The sequence below is a fragment of the Lagopus muta genome, chromosome 1 (genome assembly GCF_023343835.1).
Source record: "Lagopus muta isolate bLagMut1 chromosome 1, bLagMut1 primary, whole genome shotgun sequence".
Classification (NCBI taxonomy): domain Eukaryota; kingdom Metazoa; phylum Chordata; class Aves; order Galliformes; family Phasianidae; genus Lagopus; species Lagopus muta.
The window spans coordinates 41559727-41587176 of record NC_064433.1 but is presented as its reverse complement, the minus strand read 5'-3'; the positions used below and the strand labels follow the sequence as shown (position 1 = coordinate 41587176).

Here is a 27450-nt window from a genome sequence, read left to right as displayed (position 1 = left end):
TTCTTTAACCTTAGTCTTTGACACCTCCAGGGGTGCAGCATCTACAAGTTCTCTGGACAGCCTGTTTCAATGCCTCACTACCCTCAGAATAAGAGATATAAGAATTTACACCTTATATCTAATCCAATCTACCTCTTTCGTAGTTTAAAGCTGTTATTCTTTGCCGTATTCTTACATTCCCTGATAAAAGGTCCTGCAGCATTTTTATTGTAGGGATTCTTTAGATAGTAGAAAGCTGTTATAAGGCCTTTCCAGAGCCCTGTCTTCTGCGAGCTGAAATTACCCAGCTTCCTCAGTCTCTCTTCATAAGACAGGTCTCTAGCTCTCTGATCATCCTTATGGCCCTCCTCTGGACTTGCTCCAACAGTTCCATCTTCTCATGTTGAAGGGGCTGGAGCTAAATGCAGACGTCTAGGTGGGGTATCATAAAAGAATGGTTGAGAACAGTTTTACCAAACTGGGAATCATTTGTTTACTATAAAAGTTTTTGCAATATTTCTAAATGTTTATGGCATCTGTAATAGAATTCTAGCTACTCAATTTATTCTTTTTTTCTTTTTTTTCTTTTTCTTCCCCACACAAGTTCAAAGCTTACTCTATTGTGTTTTTTGGTACATATTTCTTGAAACTGCTCTTGGCAACCCATGTGGGGGCAAAATAACAGTAAGAAGAGAATAAAGAACAGCAGAGATAAATTGCACACTTGCCCCCATCCTCTGTGCTACCTGTCATCTCTCTGAAGGGTTGGAAGGGAATGAAAACAATGTGTGGCGTGAAGAAGGCGAACTGAAACAGTTTTTCTTCTTTGTTTCTCAACATCTGAATCAGTAGTTAAAAGATTTTGGTTAAAAAATTAAGCATAATTCCCTGAATCAAGACTGTTTTGACAGCAAAAAAGCATTATCTCAAATTCCATTTAGGCTAGCATTTACAAGGTAAATGGAAAAAAGCAAGGTCATGAGACTTGGCATACATGTGTCTGGCCATATTGCCTGCTGGCACTGTAGTTACTGCTGTAATATTCTGTAGCTGTGACATATAAGTAAACAGAGATCCCCATAATCAAATAGTGGTCATGTAAATATTTTGTCGTTCTTGTTCCTTGAGCAGTAATCAAAGAGAAAATGATAACATGGCTTTTAGAAAATTTGCAAGTTTTCTAGCATTTGACAAAGCACAACAGGAAGTTCAGTAGTAAGCAACACAGTGGTAGTGAATGCATTCTCTTGTTTCCATGAACAGCCAGCTTGCTTGTTTCATTAGATCTCATATGATAGTAATACCAGCTAATAACACTAATGCCAGCACTGATAAGTTCCTAGATGCTGAGATGTGACTGTATCAGCATCTAATTTTCAACAGTTTATGGGCTGATTCGGCCCAGTTCTGTGAGTAGCAGGGTGGAGGGAATTTGCAAAATCCGTGCCTCCAGAAAAGAGAAACAGGAGACCCCAAAATAATTAAAAACAGCAGCAACAATCTGAGGAGAAACAAACTAATTTACTAAATATAGTATCGGAATGCAAGATAACACACCATAATACAATGTAATTGGAATTGAAACTAATAAATCAAATATAATGAGAAAGAGAATGTCCGAAAGGTAGATAGGCCTCACCGTAACACTGAGGTGAGATGTGCAGACCAGTTGAGCAGCAGGGAGATGAAGAAGAGCAGACAAAGAAGTGCACATCAGGTGAACTTGCCAGGAGTTAAATCTCCTCTCTGACCTCAGAGGCCCCTGGGGAATGTAGTTCTTTTTCTCTTCCGGGCAGTTATCCGGAACTTGAGCACTGACAGTTAAACTCCCAGTGCACCACATGATGTTTTGATGTGGAATACTGATAAGCAAAAATCATAAAACCATGACACTAATTAAACTGATTTTGTGAATGAAGTTTCAGCTTCTCGGGAAGGAAGTTTTATAATATTTTACTATGTTCATAACTAACAATCTTTTCTTCTGCTGTTGTCATCTTTCATGTATGAAATGTAGAATACAAGGAAGCCCTGATCTAGACTATTTGAAATTGTTTCTGTTACAGAGGTGCAAATAAGTCTGTAGAATCTAGGGAGAAAATCATCTTACTAACATTGCGCCCTCATGCAAAATTTTATTTTTGATAGGTTATCCTTTTTTTATGATATAATAGGTGTAAAACAAATATTTTTCTCATTCCTTATTCTAGACAATTTGGCACTTCATATTTCTTGAAATGTGAATTGCTCTGGTGAGGCTGCAACTTGAGTACTCTGTCCAGTTTTGGGCCCCTCACTGCAAGAAAGACATTGAGACCCTGGAGTGGGTCCAAAAAAGGAAACAAAGCTGGTGAGGGGTCTGGAGCACAGGCTTTACGAGGAGCGTCTGAAGGAGCTGAGATTGTTCAATCTGGAGAAAAGGAGGCTCAGTGGAGACATTATTACTCTCCACAACTACCTGAAGGGAGGTAGTGAGCTGAGGGTCAGTCTCTTCTCTCATGTGACTAGTGATAGAAATAGAAGGAATGGCTTCAAGCTGCACCAGGGGAAATTTAGGCTGGATATTGGGAAATTACTTTTCTAAAAGAGTGCTCAAACATTGGAATGGGCTGCCCAGGGAGGTTGTGGATTCACTGACCCTAGAGGTGTTCAAGGAGTGTTTGGATTTTGTGTTGAGGGACATAGTTCAGTGAGTACTACTGGTGATGGGTGGATGGTTGGACTGGATGATCTTGAAGGCCTTTTCCAACTCTGTTGATTCTGTGATTCTGTGAATGGATTTCAGTGGTTCATTACATGAGTCGGTAAGAATGAAAACTGTGGCTTCGGTTGAATTTATAATAAGTTCTATGTTTCTTTCAATAATAAAATTAAGCTTAAAGCAATTTTCTAAAACAAGATTTTTCTTAACCACACACAGTTCTTGAAAAACCATTTAATATTGTTTTTAATTCAGTATTCATCTAATATGAAGATCTATGAAAACCAAGTTCAAAATAGGAAGATATTCCAATCCTTAGCATAGACCGTTGAATTTATTTGCACTTGTTTTTGTTCAGCATCAGGAACTTAAATGAAAGCTGCTTATCGTCTTCACACATTTAATTTTGAATTGGCATACTTAGTTTAAACAATGTTATGCTTAAGGTTTCAAGAACTGGATTGTCTGTACTAATGTTTTGCAAAACTTTTTTTTTTTTTTTGTTACTAGTTCTAATTTAATTTATATATTTCTCTTAATAAATTGATGTTCAGACTCTAACTTCTGTTGAGGCATTTTAAAGTAGGACACTATCAAAACTGCAACTTTACCACTTTGCTAACTCTATAGTTTGCTTCTTTCATGACTGAAACACATGTGAATTATACCTCAGTGAAACATGCTCATTTTTCCTCATGGAAATCACTTAGCTTTTGTATGTGCAGCAGAACAGGTTGGTTTCTTGTTCACCAACTATAGAATTAAAGGATTGATCAGTGTTCCCTTAGGATAAACTGAGACAAAACAACTTGTGACTATGTTAGTATTATATTAACTACATCCCAGGGGCAAAGCTGATAGTGAATAGGCAGAGACAGTTGAGACACTTCCTAATTTTTTGGCTGCTTGCCTTTCAACACTATTTCTGATCTTTTAATGTAATTGTGTGTGTAATAGTAAGAAATTGGATTATTTTATCTGCCTGTGTGTCTATTATCTCTTTCTTAGAAACAGAGAATATAATGAAAACAGAACTCTTTGTTGTTTTTTTTTTTTAAATTTCTCCTTTTTTCTTCTTTTTTTCTATCTTAAGTGTTGTGTTGTAGTATTTATTTATTTTTTTCAGGTTTGTCAGTTATTCTTTTCAGTGTTCTTTATTTTTCTGTGGCTTCTAATTCTGTTTCCTTAAAATTTAAGAAACCTTTTTTCTCTGTCATCACTTGTTCACTATAGGTTTTTTTGGTTCAAAGGGTAGGTCACTGTTGAAGATGTATTTTTCTTTCATTTCTTTTTCCAACTACTGGGTGTTTAATTGAAGTCATTGATCATTCCAGAACTATAGCACACTCAAGGTTACATTCCAATTCTTATTTCAAGTGTTCTTTTAATTTTCACTGAGTATTTAGTTAAATATGTTTATGGTATTAATGCAGCTTTCTTGGATTAAATCTCCCCATATTTTTCACGGTTCTTTCACTATATAAAATGTATGACACTGAAGCCAAAGTAACTTGAATAAAAGGAAAGAAAATATTACATTATACATATTTCAACACAAGTATATGTAGTAAAAACTGATATAAATTTCTAAAAGTATTATAGCTATGCATATACACATACATATGTACTTATGCACATACATACGTTTATGATCCACTGCTGATCTGAAAATATTCACCCTCTGATTCTGTACTACCTAAAGCTTGTCTTCATAACTTCTGTCATGACGTACTGTCAAGGATTAAAAAGAAAAAAGATATTTACTGTGCCTATCATAGTTGATTCTCACAAACTTTTCCTTGTGCATTCACTGAAATATTATAATTTTTGTTTGATGAGTGACATACATTCACAGTGCCTTCATTTTGTTCTGTGATACTCCATTCAGATTCAGCAGAGTTCTGTAATATTAAAAAATTCATTTCTTACACATACTCTTTCAAGACTCCCTGCCAGAATCACTGAAAGTTCCCATGTGAAAACAGTCTTGGTAGATCATGGAGACACATTCAAGGTCCACTGAGAAGAAATGCTTGCTGCTTGCAGCGTATCTCTGTGAAAAACAGGTAGGAAAAAGCCCTTATCCACATACAGAACACCATGGAGCTGAATTCCTCCAAACACATGGGTTGTTGACAAAGAGATAGCCATTTTAGTTTTTTTTTTCCTTCAATACAGCTTCCAACAACATGCCAGTGAGAGGTTATAAGACTCCAGTGATGGAGATGAAGGACAGTTTCATCAGTAAAGCCTGGATCAATACATGACTTGAAAGCAGCCTTTATCATGTAGAAATAATCTAAGCAATGCAATATAGGGCAAAGTTACAATAAATTTAGTGCCTAAAGGTAAAAAGAAATAATCTTTCATGATAAAAAGATTTTGTTTGTAATTCTGTGCCTTGATTCAGCAGGCCAGCTAGAATAGCCCAAGGAAATACCACCAGCACAAGGAAGGGGATTACAACAGCAGGTATCTTAAGGGAATTTTATTTTATATTCTCACAATATAACAGTCTGTAAATGTTCATATGAGAGATCTTTATTATTGTTATAAATCAGAATATTTAGGACATATCACATTAACTATATGTTCTGACAGATGCATTATATAAAATTATTCTGCTTTTCTTGGTAGTTTCTTAAATTAAAACTTATTACCTCTGTGGTTTATGTTGAACTACTTTACTATTTCATAGGAAAGACAAAAAGTACAGAGGAGTCTGATGGTAATGTTAGTGTCTAAAACTATGGAAAACAGCTCAGTCTTGGTAAGAGCTCTTGTTCTTGGTAAGTCCAGACAACAATATATTGAAGCTTTATGTTATAGATCATTTACTCAATTCTTCTGATGTGTTAGTTAAAATAAATGGCCTTTTTAACTCCTTCACTAACAACTTATCTGAAGATCATTAATGCAGATATTTCTCATAGAAAATTAAGTCCAAAAGTAATTAAAATAGGTTTTTTTACATATATACATATATCCAGTCTTTCAGTCTTTCTTTTTTTTTTTTTCAATGTATAGACATACATGTAATGGAATAATATATGCATATGTACATATTGATCTCCATCCGAATTATGTTTTAAAATAAATATAATATTAAATTAATATTAAATTAATATTAAAAATTATAATCTTCATTAAATAAAGTAAAAAAAAAAGAGGAGAGGAGAGGAGAGGAGAGGAGAGGAGAGGAGAGGAGAGGAGAGGAGAGGAGAGGAGAGGAGAGGAGAGGAGAGGAGAGGAGAGGAGAGGAGAGGAGAGGAGAGGAGAGGAGAGGAGAGGAGAGGAGAGGAGAGGAGAGGAGAGGAGAGTTAGGTGATGTGTGTAAAAACACAGGAAAAACATTTCAGTTATTTTTCACTAACAATGAAATAATATTGAATGTAAAATTATTAGAAAACATAACTTTATTTTCATTATTTTCCTTGCATGTCACATTCTAACAGCCCCTCATGTCTGGACGTAAGGGATAAAAAGGCTTGGTTTGTGGCTCACTTGTTTTCAGCATAACTTGTGCAAATCACTGAAGGTTGGGACCAGAGATGTTCACAAAGTGTGAGAAATTACTTCAGCAATGGCTGAGGCTCAAAGTGTCTGATAGTATACAGATCTAATTAAAAAATAATACAGATCTCCTAAATCTTTCTGGGGAAAAGAATACTCACAGCTGTGATGAAGGAAGCATAATGAAAGGGCATATTCCAAGGTGCAGAAAGGAAAAGATTTGGTAAAAATGTCTCAGAGAAGGTGTACTGTGTAAGAGATGGATTTTAGCAGTTGAGCTAGATTGTTAGGCATCTGTTTAGGTCTTGCTGAGTGGTGAGAATTAATATCTAGAGAATTCTAGGATTTAGAATTGCCTATAAATATAGAAAACCAGAAAAATAAAGTGAATCTCCCTACAAATGCTTTTACTTAAATCACTGTCAAGCCATCAAAGGTAGTTCATCAGTAACCAGTAATGAACTCATGTTTCCTGTATGTATTCCTTGGTCAAATTATTTATTAAATGAACACAAGATGACTGTTTTGCTTGCTTTTATAATTGAACAGAAAGTAGTATGAAAGAACAAAGAACAAAAGCTTTAATTATTCATATCAAAAGGCCTAATGTTTGCAAGTGAAGAAATTTTAGGCAAAAGGAGTTAAGGATTATATAAAACTCTATTATGAATCTCTGAAAAGCAATATATATTTTTTGCACTCAAATTTAAATAAAATTATGACATGTAAGATTTCAACACATATCCTAGATATTGATGAAATATTAAAAAGGAAATCATTAGCCTTTTATGTGAGTTGTATTTTTTTCATAGTGTGCCTTCACCTGGTTATAGCTTTCTAACAATCTACTAAAGAGAACTTTCAGCTTCCTGGAGTCCAGTTCAAATGTATTTATGCACTATCATTGAAAAGGTTTTAGTGTTTCCAGTGCATATCATAATTAAGCTATAAAATATACCATTACATGAAAGATTAATGCATTCATATAGATTCATAATTTAAACATTCCTGTATGTTTGGAATTCTAATACACAAAACTCTTTCTGTCCTATCAACAGCATTTCTCATATTTATTTGCCTATTTAAATAGTTAACTAATGGATTAAAAAGAAATGAAGTTTTCACATTTTGCTTCTGACAAGGTCCTGTCATTCACCACTCTTAATTCTGAATTTCATTCTGCTTTCTCTCTTCTTTACCACACTCTTTCTTTTCCATGTAAATAGACATTTTAGAGCTCAAAAACTTTCTTTGAAATCACATTAATTTGTTGGATATGTGTAACTTTCATTACTTTTGCTGAAGTCTGTATGGCTTTTTTGCCTTCTTCACAAGATATTATTCACATTTGGCATTTAATATATGTTACTTGCAACTATGTAGTACATGTACATCTCTAATTGATACTTTTTTTGTTTCATTTGTTCTCATTTGGGGAACTGAGCATCTTTATGGCATTGCAGAATGCCATAGCTGTTTACCTAGCAATAATCATTGAGCAGGCTCCTGACAGACCATTTCTCCAGCCTGTCCAGGCACCTCTGGATGGTCGTACAGCCCTCTAGGATATCAGCCACTCCTCCAAGTTTTGTGTCATCACGCAAACTTGCCAATAGTGACCTCTGTTCAGTCACCCAGACCATTCATGAAAAACGTTGAACAAAACTCGATCCAGTATGGACCACTGAGATACAACATGGGTTACTGGTCTCTAGTTGGATTTTGTGTTTCTGATCACTACCTTTGGACATGGCCATTAACAGCAATCTTAGTTCACCTAGTCCATACACCAACAGCTTGTTTACGAGTATCTCATGGGAGACACTATTGAAATCTCTAGTAATGTCAAGGTAAACAATATTTACTGCTCTCTTGTCAGCTGTCTAGAGTCATTTCATCATAGAAGTTGATTGAGCATGTCTTTCCCTTGGTGAATCCACAATGACTACTCTTGATGATTTTATTTATCTACATGTGCATGGAAAAGGTTTCCAAAATGTGCTGCTCCATCATCTTCCTAGCAATTGCGGTGAAGTTGACTGATCTGTAATTCCTTAGGTCTTCCTTCATGCCCTTAGTGAAAATAGGAGTGACATTTCCTTTCCTCAAAGAAAATTTTATTCCCAAAAGAGCATTTTATTCCATAAACCTTGTTATGCTCTTCTAAATGAAATGCCGTTTTTTTCCAAAACTGAGAAAGAAAAAAAATGCAGAAACTTGCTGCAAACACAGACTTGCTTTACAAATACATATTTCAAAACCTTCACTATTTGAATACATTACTGAGTAGAAATTATCACAAATTCATGTTTCCAAATAACTAAAAAAAATCAAATGGCATCTGGCAGACACTGACTGCCTAGGAAGAAAGTTGCCCTTCTGGAATATAAAAAAAGGCAATGTTTCTGTAAGTCTTTTGAAACCCAGTGAACATAGAGAAGACAGAGACAATGCAGATAGATATAAAAAAAAAAAAAAAAGAAAATAAGGCCTTTGACTGAAAATGGATGGTTCAGCAAAGGCCATTAAGAAGTTAAAATCTATCTTTTATTGTCTCATTAAATTTTAATGTTAGGTCTTTCACACATCTACATTAGCAAGCATTTCTTCACAGACAGAATGCATTTTTGTATTACTTAAAATAATGTTACAGATTAGTTTTGAGAGCCAAAAAAAATAGAGCTCATGTTAAATTAATTCTTTAAATAGTTCAGGTAAAAATTTAATACTATAGCACATATTGCAGACTCAAAAATATCTCTATTTCTATGAAAAATAAAGTTAATAATACCTGCCAGCTTTAAAGAAATATATATATATAAATTTTAAAAAAGTTTTTTTCTTTTTTGGTAGGGTGTTGTAGTCAGATTTATAGGCAAATAAAAGTTAACAACTTTAAGAATGGGTATATTTTATACTATTATTATTATTCTCCCTGGAGAGTTTTCTTCTATTTACAAGCTTATAAACTCTCTTTGTTGAAAGACATGAGTGTCTGTGTAAACATCCTTTTCTTTCTCTGCATTCCTTCTGTAAATCCTAAGAAACCCTGGAATTTCACAGTGTTCAACAAGAGCAGTGACTGGGTAGTGTAAAAATAGACTGACTTGGCAAAGCACCCCTTGCATGTAGTAAAGCTTCATTATAGAAATGAGAGGTTTGGTGAATGGGCTCCAGAGCTGTTGCCAGCATTCATTTCTGGCAGATGACTAAAAGAGACGGGTGTCGTGTGAAAGGCATTTTCAAGGTGTCAGGGATAAACATTGTAATACTATGGCACAGTCCAAAATGAGTACTATAAAAAGAAAAATGTCCCTGATGGAAAAGGATTGTCAAGACCATTGTTGTGAAGTTACTTCCAGTAACAAGAACACCAGGAGCTACCCATTATAGGCTACTGCCCTTAGTACAAAGGAGTCTAGGGATGATATATTTTTTTATGGATAGGCAATATACAAAAGTCTAAGCCACTTAAAGTATTATTTAAGAATAATATTCAGACAAGGCTCTAAGAATTGTCTTTTTTCACAACTTAATACACATCAAAGAAACAATCAGAAACAAATTTTATATATAACTAATGAAAATGAAGAAATAGCACTCATTTTATTTTAGTTAGGTTTTCTTTTTGTGTGTGTTATTTTTAATTAATTACTACTAAAAAAAATTCAAACAAGTGTTCTCTCTTTGATCAGCTTGACGACAGTTATTCTTTTCCTCTGTCACAAGCAGAAAGTTTTAATTAATAAATCACTTAATTCTGAGACATATACAAGAAACAAAGTGTTCTCATGTTAGGTGGATATTACTGAGCTTCTATGGAAGCAATGCAGTATACAAATTTTAGACTTTGTGTTTAGTTTACATGATGTAATTATTTTGTATTTACTACAGTTAAATTCATGCAACTTTTTCTTATTTTTCTTTTTATTTCTACTATGTCACATGCATAGTCTCATGATAAACTGCTTAGAATGAGGCTTTTATTAAACAACGTTATAAGAATCTTTACCTCCCCAAAAGGCTTAGCTCTGAGACAATTCTCATCTTTCACAGCCAAAAGCCAGAGGATGCATCTAACTTAGACAAGATTCTATATATAGATTCTATATTTACAAATTATGCACTGATTTTTTTTTCTCTGCTAGCAGTCTGACATGCTCTCTTTTGTCTTAATATTATCATCATTATCTATTGTCTAACTTCTTTCTTTCTATAATAATGTTAACATCCCTGTGGTACAAGGAAATAAGCTACGACCACACATTATTTTTACAACAATTAAACAATTTATCAATTCATTCATTTTCTTTCTTATTTGCAAGGTTTTCTATCCTACCTATCAGGCTTCCTTTTTTTCTGAAGACCAAAGTATGCTTTAGTATGTGCTGAATCACAGAAGCAATATATCTGTCTATTCAAATTTTGTATTTAACAAGTAAAATCATCAAGAGTTTGATAGCAATCAACAAACTGAATAATATCTATTAGTGCTACATTCTTTTACAGAATCCATGCCAAAACAGTGAAGTTATAACTCTGTAACTTCACATTTCAGGATTACAGAATTTTTTTATTTCATTTAGCCAGCATAATTATAGGGGTATTAATAAGAAACTGTGATTTTTAGATTGAGTTTAACGGGTTGCCAAAGGTACTGGACCATTTCCACAGCTTCAACTAGCCCTCTTGGCTCCTGAACCAGCTCCCAGTATGTTTTTCTTCTCTTTCCTTTCTCTCAGTATTTATTTCTACTTTGTACTTCTTCCCCTTGTTACAGTAATTTCCACAACAGGCAAAAAACTCAATCAGAAATATGTCAAAATCATGTTCATAATGTGCCAAGAACTGTAGCACTCACTCTTCTCTGTAAATAATTTTTAATTACATGTTCAAAACTAGGATCATCCAACTTATTTTTGTTGGAAATATTACTGATTTGTTGGAGGTGTACTCACTCAGTACAGGAGAGATGTAGATGTTAGACTGCGTCCAGAAGAGAGCTACAAAAATGACCTAAGGAATGGAACACCTTCACAATGAGAACAAGCTGAGAGAGGTGGGACTGTTCAGCCTGGAGAAGAGGCCTGAAAATGCCTTTCCAGTATCTAAAGAGGGGCTATAAGAAGGAAATCTCTTTAGCAGGGTCTGTTGTGATAGGAAGGAAAAACGGTTTCATACTTAAAAGGGAGATGTAGATTTGATATTAAAAAAAAAAAAAAAAATTAAAATACGTTATGATAAAGACTGTGAAGCACTGGGACATGTTGCCCAGAAATGTAGTAGATGCCCCACCCCTGGAGACATTAAAGGTCAGGCTTTGAGGAATCTGATCTAGCTGTAGCTATCCCTGTTCATTGCACGGGAGTTGGACAAGATGACCTTCAAGAGTCCTTTCCAATTCAACTGATTCTATGATTGCTTATTCCTGCTTGATAAGGAGTTCCACCCTTGCTTTCTCTGGGCTGAAGAATTACACCTTTATGTCTCCACTGTCTTAGTCAGAAAGCATAGCCTAGGAAGGACAAGCAAGCAATATGATCTAAGAATTTCTCTGAAGGTTTCTGAATCTTATATATTGCTATACTAATACAAATAAGGGTTTTTCATAGTCAGGCTTATACAAAAACATGTGGTAATGTAGTTATAAATTACATACTTTATATATTTTTTCCCACATAAGTTCATCATTTTTTCTTTACCAGAGATGAAATTTGTTATTTCTACTCTAATAGCACAATTGATAGCTACTATAGAGCCCTGCATAGTGCTTCTGTTCTTAATTTTTCCATTATTACTAATGAAAGCATACCCACCAGCACAACTATTTAAACTGTACAGTCTCCTCAAGTGTCTTTAGCCAAGTAATTGTTTCCTTATGCATTATTAAGATTCATCAGTGAATGCAGAAAAAGACTCATTTCATTTTTATGTTATCTCTAATGCTGAGAAACTGTTGACAGGTTAAACTTGAAATAATACCCATATCCTACAGGGATCTGCAGCAAAGGAAATGGACATAAATGTTATTTTAGAGAGTGATTGTGAAAAATGAAAAGTATGGGTAGAGATTAAAAAATACCCACAAATAGTATTCATCACATTTTTGTCTTAATGATAATGCAGACATACTTGAGTATGCTAATGCTTTTTCTGCTTTTCAAATAAATACAGCATGAAGGGGTGTTTCAAGAAACAGTGAACATACCGTGTACTTCCCTGTATGACATCTCTATTGTATTTTGCATTTCGTACCTTTTTTGATACAAATGTGTTTTTTTATTGTGCCCTACCTCTTTAAATGAAACATACATTTTTCTTCAAGATTGCACAGATTTGTGAGAGCCATAAAATATTAATGATGAAAGCTTGGGGAATTAGTTGTGTCAGTGACTACAGGTTTATCTTGTTGTCAGAGCTTTCTCAGTCTAACCTACTTCTTCTGTGTGATCTCCATCAGAAATGATATACTGTAGAAAGTATTATGCCAGTTCAGTTAAAATATATATGGCTTTTCAAGTCAGATAGAGGGCCATTTTTATTTAATGATTTAGGTTTATTTACTGGCTTTATAGATTTTGCTGCAGTTTTGTTATTGAAAAGCAGACCCTGTTTGCCTGTCTGCTACTTGCTTTTTATTTTCCCCAGTATCACACTACTCAGCAGAATGCTATTGCTTACATGGAGCTGGAAGAATGGAAAGAAGAATGGAGAAATTACAGCTTACTTCATAATCTTGTGCCACAACAGGGAAAGTATCTTTATCAGGCTAGCTTTCATAAGAATTAAAGCAGCACAGTAGAAGCTAAGAGAATTTTAATTTTTGACCACTGTTTTAGAATGGCAAGTAATCGTATTCTCTTCCTTTCCTACATATATATATATATATATATATATATATATATATACACACACATAGATAGATAGATAGATAGATAGATATAGTTCCACATTGACAAGGCTTTACTATTCAAAACTTCTCTCAGAGAACCCTTTCCTAAGTTGAGGAATAAGTTCTTTTTATTTGTCTACATCATTCTTCTTGGTTAATGTCTTTATTAGTTAGCGAGTGTCTACACGTGTTAGTTAAAATAAAACGACTTTTAGACTAAAGAAGTAGCCATGATATTCTAATAATGTTGACCTGTGTGGATCAGGTTTTAATGAATTATGCAGATAACGGCGTGCACAGGAACAGATATGATGACTCTGCAATAAAAAATAAGATGAATAGCATGAGAGGATCTCAGGCTAGAACTCCATGAAGGACAATGAGATGCCCATGTCAGTAGTCTGTGACTAGTGTGTGACTAGCAAAAACTAAGTTTTCATTTATTCTGAAAGAAAGTTATGTTTAACTGCATAATGCATCATCAGTATGTTTATTTAAGAAGAATAAAACAAAATGATCCCGGGTATAAATATATGTATGAATCAAAGCCGGTGTATAGATGGTACAATACAGCTCTTACATTCCTTTTAGTCTGAGATAGAAAATTATTTTCTAACACTGAAGTATTGATAGATAGAGATTAATATTAATGTACAAACATGCAAATGTTGTCTTTTCCTTTTCCATGTATGCTGTAAAAGAAAAATTAATAGAACATAATAAGAATGTAAAAATAGGTCTTACATAAGTTCTGCATTTTTGTTTTTACAGTTAGGTTAAATTCTCTAGGTCACACAAATTCCATATCAGATTAGTGAATAACACTCATTACTAAATGCAGCAAAATTCTTCAGGAGAACATAAAAATAATGATAATATGTATTTTTATATCCTTGGAAGATTGTTGGTTTATCAACACAAAGTTTTTGCATTCTTTCCTCCTACTTGTATTTTCCATATTGACATGCATTTGTTATTTCCTTGGGGAAATAACATGGGGAAATTAATCAATCTACTTACAAAATAATTTGAATAAAATAGTTCTGCTTTCCTAGACCCTCCAGAAATTACAGTGAGATTCTAAAGACAGGCATCATCTCACCTAATCTATCATCTTCTAACAGTGGAATCAATAGAAAAACACAATTTACTTATTCACAATGCCCTTCTTAAACACTTATCTTAGTATGATTTTAGTTACTGTAGTGAGTGTGGAGTTCTGCCTTCATGGCACAAAGCAAAGCATAGGAGACAGTGACACAGGAGTTAACTGCTGCCTTTATGCCTCATCCATTTTTTGGTGCCACATTGGTAATTAAGTTTTGTCTTCTTGATTATTCTGTAAAATTATCTTCCATAAACCTCAATGTTAAATATATATTTTGACCAAAAATGAACTTTAATCATATATCATAATATATCAATATCAATAATCATAGTATATTGTCCATTCCCAGATTCCTACAAACACTTTCCCCAACAGTGTCTACTTTCTTCCCATTTCTTTAACTCCTTGATAATCTAAGATGTGGTAGTTTTGCAGTACCAGAAGCATACTCACAAGGTTCCAGATTTGCTGCAGATTCTGGGCTATTTTTGTTTTGCTGGTATCTCCCCTATTTGTTGATAGTGGTTCATTAAGATCATTTCCAAGGGCTGGAAGAAGTAAGGAGTTTCTGATAGGACATGTTGAAAAAGAAACATAGGTCCCAAGAAGTACCAACACTCTGTAAAAGACAACATAAGATTTCTCCTGAAGTCACCACGAATGATATGCCACAGCTGACTTTTGTCCTGTGTCCAATGTGTTTCAAGGAGCAGAGGTAAGGTGGCAGTAGAGGACTACAACATGTGCCCATGGAATCTAACCATCCACATCACTATCAATTACATATAATTTTTTTTTTTTTAACCTCATTATTGGTTAAGGGAAAGGGAAGAGGAAAGAAGTATATTTCGTTTTATTCTGGAATAAAACCAAATATCAAATTATATGTTTCCCAAACATGGGAAGAATAAACACTTTACTATGGCATGCTGGGTTTTTGCACTGTGAAATGAAATCTCCTATCATTCAGACTTTCTAGCTATCAGTATGCTGTACAGAGCAAATCTTTTAGCAATTAACTTTTCAGTTAAAGTAATTTCTGCTTCTCTATATCTTCAACCTATTTTATGCTTTTCTTTCTGTTCTTTTTTTTTTCTTCTTTTTTTTTAATATTCTGACGTGCTATTGAGCTCAACTTGGAAATAATAAGCTGCAGCTATTCACAGCTATCAAAATTTTGAGCTACACTGTAAGATGACAGACAGACCCATGTAAAGCTTATTTTCTTTCTAATATTTCTGAATTGAAACACTGCTCTTAGTATTACAGACAAATATCTCCCAAGCCTCATTTTTCTCAGCTAAAATCATGTACACTCATAAAGGAGATCTGTTTTTCATTCAACCTCACAGGTTATTCATTTCAGAAATGCAGAACACTTTTTGTTAAATGTAATAAAATTGCTCATTATATACACAATAGAAGTGGATTAGCGTGAAAACGGAGCTTATATATCACTTGCAGTTTTTCTCTTAGTTTGCACAATGTTCCCAGTTCTTAATCTGCATTTCTCACATAGTAATTTTTGTCATTGTATTGTATAAAAATGTGGAGAAATTCAGAAATGAAGTACAGTACAGGTAAGAAGCTTACATGTCAATATGTGGAAATACAAAAGCGTTAATACTTTTTAGAAGTAGTTTAAGAAGAAGTTTAGAATCAGAGGTCAGGTGAAAAAAACTCAGAACATACTACCTATTTTGTAAAGTACTAACAAGTAAATACATACATACATACATACATACATAAAGTTTTCAGTAGAAAAAACTATAGACATTTTTTTCCTTTCTATCCACTCAAACACTCAGTGTATTTCAGCTTGATTCAGCTTGATTTACATGGCAGACACTAAATGCTTAACTGTCAGACTAAGCAATCTGTTAGCAGGCCAGCTGAATTAACTGTTACTTTAACTACATGTGCTAACATTTCTTTTACATTACAGCATAAATATAGAAGAGCCTACAGTTGAAATACTAAAGAGTGACTACATTGGGCAACATCTGCCTGCTTCTGAGAGTGGCAGAATTAATGCAGTTTTAAAAACTTTGTTTTGTTTTGTTTTGTTGTTGTTTTCTTTCCATTCAAAAAAACATCTGTAGTTATTTAGAAATTTTGTTTGAAAAATAATTGTCAACTTTAACACAAAGCTCATCATGGACAAACTTTACGTATTACAGTGGGACACCTGCCTCACAATTTACTTCTCAGGAGCAGAAAATAGTTATAGTTTTGCATCAGCAACAAGCAGCTGAAATCAGTAAGTTAACCCCCCCCCATCTTCTCATTTAACAATAAAGTTATCCATTAATTTACATTTTTTGCATTGCAACAGAAATAATTTATTTTCAGTAATGAACAGTTGGAATTGTAATGCTGCAAAACACAGTTCTCTTCAAAAAGAAAAGAAAGCCTCCTCCTGTAATACTGAAAATAATTCCTAATTTTTTTTCTGATTGCCTACCATTTTTAACAATGTTTTCAGGACTCATAAGAGATGTGTGAATATTAGTATAAACATTCATACAAAAAATGATTTTATATATATATTTATTTCAGATAGGCTTATAATTTTCCCTTGTTGTTATATTCTTTTGATTAAATGCATCAAATCCAGCACTACAGCTAATGCAAATTTTAGAGTTGGAACTGCATCAAGAAATGTTGCAATTGAATGAACAAAGACATACTCTGTGACATCTCTGAGAAATTATGATGTAAAGCATAAGTATTCTTATAAAAAAAATTATAATTAAGCAGAAGACTGGAAATAAAAACATTGTAAGTGTCCTAAATAGCTGTGTCTTCTTAAAAGGAATAAAAAAGTTAAGAAATAATTCATCATTGCAAGTTACTTTCAGCAATATTTAGGAAACAAGTCATTTTTTCTTTCACAAATCACAGATCTTAGAATACCTCACGTTGGAGAGGACCCTTGCTCAAGTACAGACAACTAGAACAGATACTACACCTCCTTGAAATTACAACTGTCCTATCAGAAACTAGTATTGAAACTAGGATAACATCTAAATACCTTTCTAAATATATCTAACTATACCACTGTTTCAGCAAATGCTTCAACAATATAAATTTTAAAAATATTGCTTTTAGTGGAAGAGTTCAGAATGAGTGATACGGATTCCTAACATTTTAAGAACTAGCAATGGAAGTTAAAATAGTTTTGGTACGGCAAAGTACCTGGATAATTGTCATATAGTTAAATGTTATCTGACTACTTTTCTGCATCAGGTAAAGATCTTACGACTGTATTCATATGTAATAAGAATATCACTGCTGACAGATCAACAAGGTGATTACAGTGCTGTCCATTCAAAGGAAACAGACAATTTGCACTCCTGAAAATGTAGTTACAGATGTGACACGTTCATCTCCAAACATTAGCTAAGAAATTTTGAGAATTCAGGGAACAGATGTACTGTAATATAGTTTTTACATTAAGAGAAGCAAATATTTTATCTAATGATTTAATAAATGAGTAAATAAAGAATAATTCAAAAAAGATGAAGGGATTTTTTTATGCAATCATGACATGAAATGAGGATTAGGTATGAGAATACAAAATCTAAATTACAATAAATGCAGAAAGAAGAATGAGCAGAAAATTTTAGAAGTAAATAACATTAAAAAGACAAACAAACAAACAAAAATCCTAGTATGGGCATTAACATCAGAAAGAAATTTACTCGGGTACACTAAGAAAAGATTCTAAAAATTGTTGGACATCTGTAGGAGGGAATATCTGTCTGAGAAGGCACTAGAAGTCAGAGGAATGTAAACTCTATGATAAAGATTTATTATTTAAGATCTATTATTTTAAAATATGAAATATACAACTTAATATTATTTTATAATTTAGTCTTAATTCAAAAAAGCTTAAAAATACATTTACATGTAATTTAACAGTGGAGATATTTCTTTTACGGCTTGTTTCTTTGTCGAAGGCAATTCTATTATCTAATTTGCATCTTCAGCATGTCCTGAAAATCTAACTTCTTGGTCTAGTTACTGTCAAATTATCCCCGACTACCCATAACAGTCATTCATTACTAAACTGCTACTCAGTATTGTATTTTATTCTCTAATAGTCAACATTTAATGTTTTATAACTTCCTAATTGGAGTTAAGTAACAGGTTTATTGACATACATAAACAATTTTAGCTGTTTGTTCAGTATGTCCATGTTAGTATAAACAATTCAACAGCTTGATCTGAAGAAGCACGAGGAAGTTTTCACATAGGGTCAAATAAAGTTTTAGAAGGAGATTAACTTCAGCTTTTCCTGGGATGAGTTTAACCTACACTGGCAGAAGAGTCAAGAAGAAAGCTGAGATGGTGCGAGGAAAGACAGACAGATGCTAGGGACCTGGCAGCAAAAATAGGGAACAGATGGTCTTGATAACAATAATGAAGAAGATGGAGAGGTGGAGATAGCAGATTTTTTTTTACTAGAGATTCAGAGTGATTGGGTAAAGTCTCACCAAGCAGGAACTACTTCATGTGGTAGTTAACTTGAGAGAAAACCTTGGAGGAGGGGCTGTCTTTCAGAGATACAGAGGATCTGGAACTGTTTCCAAATCCTTTTATGTCTATTCTCTCTTGCTTTGAGATTCTATGCCTAAAAATCTAACCAATTTTGATTTGTATTCTAATAGCTACAGAAGGTTAGAAATCAGATAGCTAGTCTGATGTGATCAGGTCTTGAAGATTCAATCAAACAGGATGTGAAGCTTATGAATGATAGCTTAGGTGACTGTACTGTTCCTGGTGTAAACACTTGCTGAAGGTCACAGTGGGAGATGTTAAAAATGGTGTAAGTGTTGTTACATTATTTCTTTCAAACTACATTCAAAACTTGATCTTGAGAACTTATCGTTTTATTAGTCACCAGAATCAATGGTTTTTAAATACTGAATTTATGATATATTACTCTTGCTACTTAATACACTCTGCATGTGGTGATTACTTTTCCATCCATAGTAAGAATATTTTATGCTAGCTTTACTATTAGTCTTATTACTGGTATTGGCTCTCAGTCCAGTTGAAATAAGTTAAATACAATTTGTTTCACTCTGTTAGAAACATTTCCATGCATGGTAGTGTGGCTGTTTAATAGAAGAGGTATTTTTATCATTTCCTTATGTTTAGACTTTCACATTTTTAACAGTACTGATAATAGTCTTTTCTTTTTCATCATTCTCCAGTTCTTAAAATCTCATTTTGCAGTCTGAGTTAGTTACCTGCTACTTTCAGGAAACTTTTATTAGATAGAAACTGCTTTTTAAAGGAATGTTTAATATGCACTATGTTTAACAATTATGGTTGAAATGTATTTCAAATACCTAGACTTTTTAAGTTCTACATGATCTCCCTAATACTCTATGAAGGTATAAATGGTCTTTGATACCTCTGCTGTCACATGCACACTGGTAGTTTTAGACAAGACCATCTTAAATGAAATATTTTTAATTACATATAATTTTATATCCATAAAATTATACATGACATTCAGATCATGCACCTTATCTTTGAATATTTTTTCTTCCTTTGGGTTGCATAGTAGTACTGCTGAAAATCTCTTTAAATAATCACAAAAAGACAATTTGAGTTTATATGTTGGTAATTTTTTTTTCCTATGAGAAATATCACAACTACTGAGAAGCAGTATTTTTTTCTAACTGAAATTCTAGCTAAAACATGCTGAGTTATATTTATATCCTTAAGCAGTAAAATGAATGTTGGTTAACTAGGCAATAAAAATGCACAACAGCATTTAAAGAATAACTTACCATGCTGAACTCAATCATATTTTAGCAATATATATCTCACTATTGTGCTTGTTGATACATGTTCCGCTCTTGGACTCTTTCCCAATATGAAAAAGGAGTGTATCATATAGGCACTGGATCAAAATGAAATGTATGGATAATAGATTATACATGTAAGTCATGTATAATCTATAATATATTTCTAGTAACCTTTTTGTCTGCTAATGAAAAATAATTTGTCTGCCCACTACATAAACTTACTGAAAATGCTGTCAAATACTACAAAACAACAACAAAAAAGAGATAACATAGTTTTATAATGTGGTATCTGCAATATCTGCACATATAAGATACAACTCTCAGAGATTTAGAATTGTTCTTACTCCTGTTGTAATGGCTTTATCTGTTCAAAATATTTTAAAATATGGAAAAACATATGCAACCTTTTTTTCTGATGTTAATGGATAAAAATTATAGGAATCTAATAATTCTTGATTGTCTATCATTTCTTTTAGAAAATGAAATTTTCCAGGAAGTAAAGTAGAAATTACTTTTGATTAAGCACAATAGTAACATGAAAATATCATATATGTGAAGAAGCATTCCTTTTTTTCCCTCTTTCTTTTTTTCCCTCTGAGCTCTTTGAGGCTAAATTCTGCAGGCCACCATATCAGGTTTTATTTTCTGTTCTTCTAACATTAGAAGCATGTAAATTATCCTGTGTGTGCATAATACAAACCATGGGTGTCCAACCTCTTGGCTTACTGTGCCTCGCTTAGTGAAGAGGAATTGTCTTGGTCCACATTTAAAATACATAATATATTTAATGCATATAAATAACCACTTTATTTTTTATATTTTTAAATCATAAAAAGAGAGAGCAATAGAAACACAAAACTTGTGTGATATTCAGCCTTGTTTTTGCAAAACTTATGCATGGATACATTGAAACATAGCACAGATAAGTTGTTTTTGTTTTTTTTTTATTATTTTTTTTTTTTCACCTTGAAGACACTTTTAAGTCATTGCGTGAGTGATGAAAACCACTAAAAATGTTAAATCTGTGAGTCACTTTTCATTTTCAGGTTCAGGCACAAAAATTCCTTCAGTTCCATAAATGTGTTTCAAGCTATAAACCTTTTCCTATTAACTTCAGTTCAAATATGACCAACTCATACTAGCTTCAATTTGTGAAAAATAAATAAGCATGAATATAAACATTTTCACGTTGCCCCATACTGTTACTGTATTTTCTTTACTAAGATTGAAGAAGCTTTTTTTTTTTAAATTCTATGTTGGAATTTCTTTGGACCTCTTTGGAATTGCATGGAGTCCAAATAGCATACTCAAACACAAATAATATTTGATTCCTGTTATATTTTTGCTCACAGCTGTGTAGATTATCCAGGGAAAAAATAAAAATAATGAAGAAGCAATAGCCTGATTTAATTCCCTTGACTTATATTTAATGAGGTTAATACTCAACTCAACCTCAGGAGTCCAGTCAAGTCATAATGCTATCCCATCATTCTTTGACACAGTTGTTAACATAATTCATTTGTTCATTCCTGGGATTTCATGCATCTCAAGAATGCCAAATTCTTTCTTTGTTTATATGCTTAGGAGAAAGGAGCTCAGATCTTGTTGAAAATTATTTTGCAAGCATCTTAGTTTTTTTTTGCAGCTTTTAAAATATACTTTTTTTTTTTTTTTTTAATTTTTCAATTGTGAGGCTTCAATTGGGAAGAAAAAAAAAGTGAAAATTTATTTATTTCTCCTGCAGAGGCTCAAATGTATCAATGTTCTAAGCTGGTGTTTCTGTAAGATAATGCTTAGTTAAATCACCTTAGTATTCTGGAGATTCACTCAAGAAATCAACATCAACTCTTTCATATATAGTCTATATTTTGGGTTTGAATTTTGGACTTTTTTTTTTAAATACATACTAATTTGAAAAGATACTAACAAAAGAGATAATAGATGAAACAAGCTTACAAATATATGTAACTTTAATAAAGTTAGGGACTCTACAGGTAAGGTTGATGATTGGACTTGATGATCTTGAAAGCATTTTCCATCCCATTATTCTGTGATTCTATCATGTTTGTCATACACAAGTTTAAAAATTCTGTTCTCCATACCTGACAAGCTATTTTGTTGAAGCTGTTTCAAAGTTTATATTTATATTTGTTCATCAGTGAACCCTTGGGAAAATGAAGGGTTTTTTAGGTTACAAAATTTCTCAGATTCAATTTAGCAGATTCCACTTAATGTATTAAACCGATAAACAGAAGGTAGGAGCAAACTGGAATAAGCATCTCCTGAAGAAACTGGGAAAGAATCTATTATGAGACAGAGGAAACAATCCTCTCTGTATCACTACTACCCCTTTGAGTAATTAAACACCAGTTTAATGAAGTTAGGCACCAGCTGCAATCTGGATATCAGAGATTACTACAGAACAGTGCATGCCGAAGTATGCAGGCTTTGGAGAGATGTTTCCTACACAAATTGAACTAGTTTTACTTGGCAGGTCACACAGACAGAGAGAAAGCAACTTGATAAGTACATGTGCTCTATGAGAAGCCATTCAACTTAACTTCATTGATTGGAAATGGCTGTTTGTCCTATGTGTAGTTACTCAACCCAGGATTCTTCTCACTTCTGTCTAGAAATACTTTTCTAAAGCCTAAGGAAATCTGATTATTAAGCTCAAAATCATCATTATGGCCATGGAAAGCTGCTAGTGTGCATGATCTATTTACAGGAGAGCCAAAGGGTTTCTTTCTGCGAAGGATCTAATTGACTCAGCAGGCAGAATTGACAAAGAATGCAAAAGCACAAGCAGTACTTGCAACAGCGGCTGTAAACCCACCACAGCTCCTGCTTAGACTGCATGACTTAATTGCACTTCAGAGGAAGATAGTATGTTGCACGTATTATGGTACATCTAAAACAATCTCCATTGGTTATACAATCAACATTAATTAATATACATGATAGGTCATGTCTAGACAAGCTGATAAATAGCAAAGTCCATAGAAAAGCAAAAGTCATTTTGCTATTATAATAGCAAATATAGTTATAAATATAATTATTTATATAAATACAATAGTTATAAATAACTATCTTCATGTTAAAGATGCTTAATCATCAAAATTTATTAAGATTTTCTGAGGAGGGACATTTTTTTAAAAAATGAATAAGCAGATTACTGACTCTTACACATGTATATGTAGTCTTCTAAACCTTTTTCACAGAATGATTTAGTTTATTGATCAGGAAGATTCTATCTGGGAGCTCAGTGGAAAGTCTTAATGAAACACTTATCTGAGAAAAAGATTAGTAACAAAGCCAGTGAAAACCAATTTTCTCACTTTTAATCTCCTAATCTATTTTACATTATTTCCCAGGGGTACCATGAACTCCACAGATATGTGGTTTTGTGCAAATAATAAACTATAAGTCAGAATCTCACGAATTTGGGAGTTGTTCAATAACACCTAGTCACATTTCAAGCTGGATATATGTATATTTTTTTTCTCTAATCTGAGTTACTTAAATCTTGTTTTACTAGAGAGTAAAGGAGCCAGCAATGCCATTTTACCTTTCGGAAATATATATATATAATTATATTTATATATATGAAAAATATATACACATATATGAATATATATATGTTTTGAACGAACTCACCCAATAAAAAATCATTGCTTTTTGATCATGGTATTCCAAACACACATTATTATGGAAGTATTGTGAAATGATATGTAAAGATGCCATGCTAAAATAGCCTTCAGTACCTGACATAGGTTCATAGAATGCTATGCAAGGGGTGGCTCCTCAGAAGCACAGATTTCTCACAAAAGATATTCCTTGTTCCACAGCACATAAAACCTCTCAGGGTTCTGCACTTGTGTTAACAGTACCATGTTGTAACTAGCCACAGAAACTGTGAAGCAAGAAGAGTATGGAGGATTATGACAGCTCAGTAGCTAACACCACATTTTGAGATTCACCAATGACTGAACCAAATTAGTCACATACTTATATGTCTTCAAGGAGACTCTTCTCTTCAAATCAGGATTATAAATGAACAGAGAAGTTACTCATGTTTCTGTTAGATGATCAGATTCAGCCAAGGTCAGAATGCAACTTTTCTGATGATTCTTAATTGGCTTTTGTCAAATGCTTATGCTGCTTTTACCATCCAGTTTGGAAGACTGGAGTGTTTGCTTACTACAAATATGACATCAAAAATACTTGATTATGGCCAAGGATAAGTTCATAACATAAACCTCAGGTAAGAAACTGTAGAACCCTGAGCCAAAAGTTAGCTTACGGAGTGATTAGCTTACAGAATGATTAGCTAATACAGACTGTGATTCCAGTGAAGGTATTGAAACATGTAGGGAGGTATTCAGGCAAGTATAGTATATGTATTCCCATTAGTATAGTCAGATTGGTGTCTAATAGATTCAAGGAATTTAGTTTGCTACACAAATGCCATATATGATAATCATCCATGAAAGTCTGAACTTGCTGTTGAACACAGCAGTGCTTGTATCCATGTCTTCCTTTTATTCACTGATGAGTAAACTGATAAATTTACTGAGTATCTTTTAATTCCACTGCTAATTTCAATACTGAGTCATTTTTGCCTTATTTCTGATGCCACCTAAACCCTCACTCTTGAGTTTCCATCTGTTTCTAAGGTTACTTTCTCTGGATGTTTTAGTGAGCAGCATTCTCTCCTATACTGTTCTTTTTTCCCTTTGCTTCGTCTCTCGGGATCAGAACTTGAAGGTCTCTTTCAGATTTGCCTGCCATTTTTTGTAGCCTTCTAGGTTTTTTCCACATCCCATCAAATCATCACCTGTAACAATTTTTCTAAAATCCATCTTTCAAACCACAACATACTTGATAAAATATATACGCTCCTACTCACTCAGTGATTAATTAGATAGTAGTTTAACATCTAAGTCAATACATCTTCTTACTTTTAGTCACCTCTTCACCTTGATTAGACTTGACCAAGGGATCTACTTTACGTTTTGCTCAGAGCACTACAGCTAAAGTAAGTTTTGTTGCTCTGTTTTACGTCATTCTGATGCTGAAGACATTTCATCCTCCAATAGTATATTGAGTTAAAGCTCTACATTTTATATACAAAATTTTGAGTAGTCCATTCTTCTACATCTGTTTTTGACTTTCTGTATATAGAATATAAATTTCAGAAGACATGACAATCTCTAGGACAATTTTAGCATTTGGAGCTACAAAATAAAACAGCAAACCATCTAAAAACTGTATTTATTGCCAGCTTAAAACTCAAGTTCTAAAATCTGGATTTGTTAGCCTCATTCTGAGCTAGTGCTTCTTTTCCCTCACAACAGTTTTTACTTTTCTGCTGCCAGTGACAGCAAGCATCCTGCCTGTCAGCCTTAAACATTTTATCCATATTTTCAGGCTTTCAGTAAGATAGACAGTAAATTTTGCTGTGAGTCTATCTGAGCTCTATGAAATAGCAAAAACTTATCCATTGTAATTTTCTAGTCTGCCAAAAACTGTAGCTCAGATGTATATGGTAATTTAGGGTTCAGTGTCCTTTTTTTTTTTTTTTTGCTTAGCTGTGTTTTCATCTTATGTAAGAAGACCATGACACATGCAGAATTTAATAGTAATCATGTACAAAAATTCCTTTTATTTTTTCCTGTGCTTAATTTGCTATTTGTAAAGAGGACTGAATGGAACCCTTGAGGCATCATCTGCAGTCTTCCAAACAGAAAATCTGAAAAAGAAATTGGACAATCATCAAGAAGTGCAAGCAGTTTAGTTATACAATGGTGGAATGATATATCTCAGAGCTCAGAAGTGAAGGACCTAATTCAGAGCATCTTAGTCAAATCAAGGATTGCAATAAAATTCACAAAGGATTTAGCAATCCAGTCATGATTTTTTGCGAATGTTATCTCAGAATTTTCTTTATATAATTAGCATGGTAACAGATCTTGTCTATTGTATGCCCTGGAAGACTAGTGACAGGCAAAGCTTTGTGCCTGATTTGGAAATATATTAAAAAAAAGTTGTCATTTCTGACATCCATCTGTTCCTCTGTAAATATGCAACTTTTCTTTAGCTGCTAGGGCACAGCACCCAAGAAACCCAGAGTAGAATCATAGAATCATAGAATCAGTAATGTTGGAAAAGACCTTAAGGATCTTTGAGTCCAACCATGACCTAACCATACTACCCTAAATAACAACCCTCCATTAAATCACGTCCCTGAGCACCACATCCAAACAGTTTTTAAACACATCCAGGGATGGCGACTCAGAACATAGCAGATGATCTCACTGCTGCACCTCTTTACATTTGTAGACACAAGTAGATCCACCATATTGGTTAGGTAAGTTTATGTTTAGGTTGTAAAGGAAGACTACAGGGTCTTTTAACATTTATCTTTTCAAAGGAAATTGATCAGGTAATTGAACAGTGGTCTCTGAAAGTGGGACAGAGCAAATGTGGCAAATATTGTCAGAAAGTCATGAAGAATTAGACAAGATTGAATATGAAATGGTTTGTCACAGTGAAATTGCGTATATGTGGTACACAGAAATTATTGCAGAACTAGCAAAAATATCCTCTTACCTCTGAGAAGGGGGAAAATAAGGAAGAAGCTTTGCTTTTAGCCACTTTTTATTCTTGGAAAAAGCCACCTAGACATCACAATTGAAAGTTGTTTAAAACTTTTAACAGCTTTAAATTTAAATTTAACTTTTTGTTTGTTTGTTTCAAAGACTTGGCTATTAGGAACAGACTATTACTAGAAGTGCATTCAGAATTTGCTTTCTAAAACATTTTTTAAAAATTCTGTTGAGTGTTGCAAATTCTGCAAGAGAAAGCATCACATTATTATGTGAAAATCAGTTCTGATCTTTATAAAGCCTTCACACCTTTACAGGTCTTATAAAAAACAGCTTCTCTCTGTAAGGTATGTGATTGCATATTTTAGTTCATTGTTCTTTTATGTCTGTATCATCTTGGAAAGTCACAAGAATTATAGTTTAAATTACTATGCATAACAGCACAAGCACGTGTGAATACGAATGTATATTAGAGTTTTGGAGTCCAAAGAGAGGGAAGAAAATGATACATCTCATCTAGAAAGGACAAGAGTTAGAATCCATGCAGGTGTATTAATAGCTACATTGTAACAACTTAATGCTAGCTTTACAAAACAAATTGCACTTATAGAATTCTAATATCTACTTAATTGTGCATGAATAATGAAAGCATAAAATCCTATGGCAAAGTTATGGCTTCATAACTGACAAGTTGAAGCATTTTTTTTTTCAATCTCAGAGCCTTAGTTTTGTGTGACTGTGTATATTCTGCTCAAATGGGCTTACAGAACAGCAAAAAAATCTTTGTGAGAAGTTCTGATATTTTTTCAAAAGATGACTGGCAG

At 33.4% G+C, this 27450-nt stretch overlaps 1 protein-coding gene across 3 annotated transcripts in view; it reads left to right on the top strand.

Annotated features, from left to right (window-relative positions):
• The window catches only part of MGAT4C (MGAT4 family member C), a 287399-nt gene that overhangs the window by 248521 nt on the left and 11428 nt on the right, over positions 1–27450 (top strand). Inside the window, exon 1 of one of the 3 annotated variants that reach the window (XM_048934640.1) lies at positions 18778–19022. The exons of the other annotated variants lie outside the window; for them this stretch is intronic. The gene's annotated coding sequence lies outside the window, so the exon portion shown is untranslated. Of the gene's footprint in view, positions 1–18777; positions 19023–27450 lie in introns of those variants that run through there. 3 annotated transcript variants of the gene reach the window in all.